Source organism: Sciurus carolinensis, chromosome 4 (genome assembly GCF_902686445.1).
Source record: "Sciurus carolinensis chromosome 4, mSciCar1.2, whole genome shotgun sequence".
Taxonomy (NCBI): domain Eukaryota; kingdom Metazoa; phylum Chordata; class Mammalia; order Rodentia; family Sciuridae; genus Sciurus; species Sciurus carolinensis.
In genome coordinates this window covers 5929426-5932234 of record NC_062216.1, presented here as the reverse complement: position 1 = coordinate 5932234, position 2809 = coordinate 5929426, and the positions used below count along the sequence as shown (strand labels likewise).

The 2809-nt window shown below is 48.0% G+C and overlaps 1 pseudogene; it reads left to right on the top strand.

The window, feature by feature from the left end:
* The first annotated feature begins 416 nt into the window (after positions 1-416).
* LOC124982242 (ubiquitin carboxyl-terminal hydrolase 17-like protein 6) lies at positions 417-1996 on the top strand (annotated as a pseudogene).
* The last annotated feature ends 813 nt before the right edge of the window (positions 1997-2809 follow it).

Genomic DNA, 2809 nt, shown 5'->3' with positions numbered 1-2809 from the left:
TTTTCCATGTTTTTTGAGACCCAATTCAAAAGTATTCCCATCACACCAACCGAGCAGAACTACCAGAAATTGTTGGTTTGTTGGTTTGCTTTGTCTAACTGGAGACCTCAGGATATTCCTGAACAATCCTGATAATTGAATCAGATTCTATGCTCCTGGGATCTGCAAATCAGAGAAAGGAGTCAAGGAGTCTCTCCCAGAAGGGAACCAGCCACATCCAATATTCTTAATCCATTTAAGTGCTTAGAGGTGATTGGTGGATCTGACACTGAGTCAGTGGGTGTGGTGGAAAGGCTGAGCTGTAAAAAGGCTAGAAACTCCGAGAAGACTGTCATTTGAAGACCAGCTCAGAAAAAGAAGCTTTCCTCCTCTTGAGATTCCAGCTGGGAAACCCTGTGATCAGTGCTCCTGGAAACATGGAGGCAGCTTCACCCCACTGTGGAGGTAAGTCTCTGTTTGATGACTTTGTGAAACCTACATGTTCATCAAATGCAGCTGATACTAAAGTCCATTTGGGTTTTTATCTACCTGCAGAGTCACCATTGTCACCTTGCACTAATGCACGCTTGAATAACGATTTGGCTCCTGTGGGGACACAGCTGGTTCCTAGGGAGAAACTATATCTGAGTTGGCAGAGACCTTCTGGGGCTGGTGCTGGGCTGAAGAAAATGGGAAACACTTGCTACATGAATGCCGCTCTGCAGTGTGTGACATACACCCCCTCCTCTGGCCAACGACATGCTATCCCAGGAGCCCTCCCAAACCTGTCCTCCTCACAGGGTCTGCATGCTGTGTGTGATGCAAGCTCCCATGACACAGGCTCTCCACCACCCTGGGGATGTCATTCGGCCCCTGCCTGCATTGGCTGCTGGCTTCCACACATGGCAGCAGGAAGATGCCCATGAGTTTCTGCTGTTCACCCTCAAGGCCCTGCAGAAAGCATGTCTGTGCGGGCACAAGCAGCTAGGTGCTGGCTCCCAGGACATCACCCTCATGCACCAAATATTTGGGGTATGCTAGAGATTGCAAATCAAGTGTCTCTGCTGCCACAGTCTTTCAGACACTTTTGACCCCTACCTGGACATCAACCCAGACATCCTGGCAGCTCAGAGTGTGCACCAAACCTTGGAGCAGTTGTTGAAGCCTGAATGGCTACAGGGGAAAAATGCCTACCACTGTGGTGTTTTTCTGAAGAAGATGCCCGCCTGCAAGACCTTGAGCCTGCAGACTGCCTCAAAGTTTCTCATGCTTGTATTGAAATGGTTCTCAGTTCTCACAGGTGACAAAATTGCTAAGCAGGTGCTCTATCCTGAGTGTCTTGACATGCAGCCATACATGGCTCAGCAGAGCAGTGGCCCGCTGGCCTGTGCCCTCTATGCCATGCTGGTCCATGCTGGGGTGAGCTGTCACAGTGGACATTACTATTGCTACATAAAAGCTGAGAATGGCCAGTGGTATAAAATGGACGATGCTAAGGTAGTGGCCTGTGACATTACTTGTGTCCTGAGTCAGTGTGCATATATCCACTTTTATGTCCAGAAGAGTGAACTTGAACCTGACATTGGGAGTGTGTCACTAGACAGGGAACCTAGAGTTCTTGGGACTGAAGACACAGTCTTGGGAGCTGCCCAAGGAGAGCTCCAGGGAGACTCCTGTAGCCACGTAAAGGAGTCAGAGGAGCCCCTTGGGGACACAGCCACCAGAGAACTCACCTTAGATCTGTGGAAGTTCCTCCAAGAGCAGAAACAACCAAAGTCTGACTCCAACCCCAGGGAAGTAGAATTCACTCTGCCTCCCAATGGAGTCACCACTCACCAGTCAAAACACAGAGGAGGGCAGAGAATTCATGATAACCAGGAAATAAACGAGCCCAACAAGGTTGCCACGAGCACAGTCTGTGAACACTTGTGTTAGAGGAAGGGCCAGAGCCACCAAGAGGAAGAACAAGCAGGGCAAGAGGTTGAGGCAGTGTTCTAGCACTCCAGTAAGAGGATGAGCCCAGGTGCCCTCACACACACACACACACACACACACACACACAGGCACACAGAGAACCCATAAAATGCTGGAGATGGGTACACTCTGTCTAGATCCTCCTCAGAATTCTCCACATGAACTTAGGGGCCAGAATTCTAAATTTCAAATGTTAGAGTTGCAACTACAATTCATATCCAGGTCTTCACAATTATTCTGGGACCCCTGAGTTCCCTGCAAAGCTAATGATGGTCTCAAAGGTCAAACCATGGTGACACACCCACCTGCACAGCTCCAAATATTCTGCCAAGAGCTCCTGGGCTTCCCCAGCCTGGGTGCCCCCCACTGCTGGTCAGGCCTTCTGGCTGCCACTCTTCTGTCTTTGCGGGGGCATCTGGAATTCCATCCAGTGCTTGACAAAGATCCTCTGCAGGATGATTGCAAAGGCTCATCCTAAAAGGAATTGCTGGATGCTTTGCTCCGGAGCATGGTGTTTTTTCTGCTGTGTTTTTCTGATAATATATTACTCATTTCAGTCTGAATGGATTGCTTAAGGGGATGAAGGGAATACAACAAAAATTCCAGAAAATATTACCTACAATCTGAAAAACAATGGGTCTTTACCACTAACAAAATTAAAAATAATTTTGCAACCATGCAATGAGTCCCTGAAAGCCTCTGGAGAAAATAGTTATAGATCTGCCTTTGTCTCCAACAGGCTGGTTAAATTCTAAGGATGGTTTTGTTTATGTGTGGTGGTGAGGTAAGAGAATAAGGTTTCACAACATTCCTTCCTTCCTGCAAAGAATATGTCACCCCTATAATAAATGTTGGT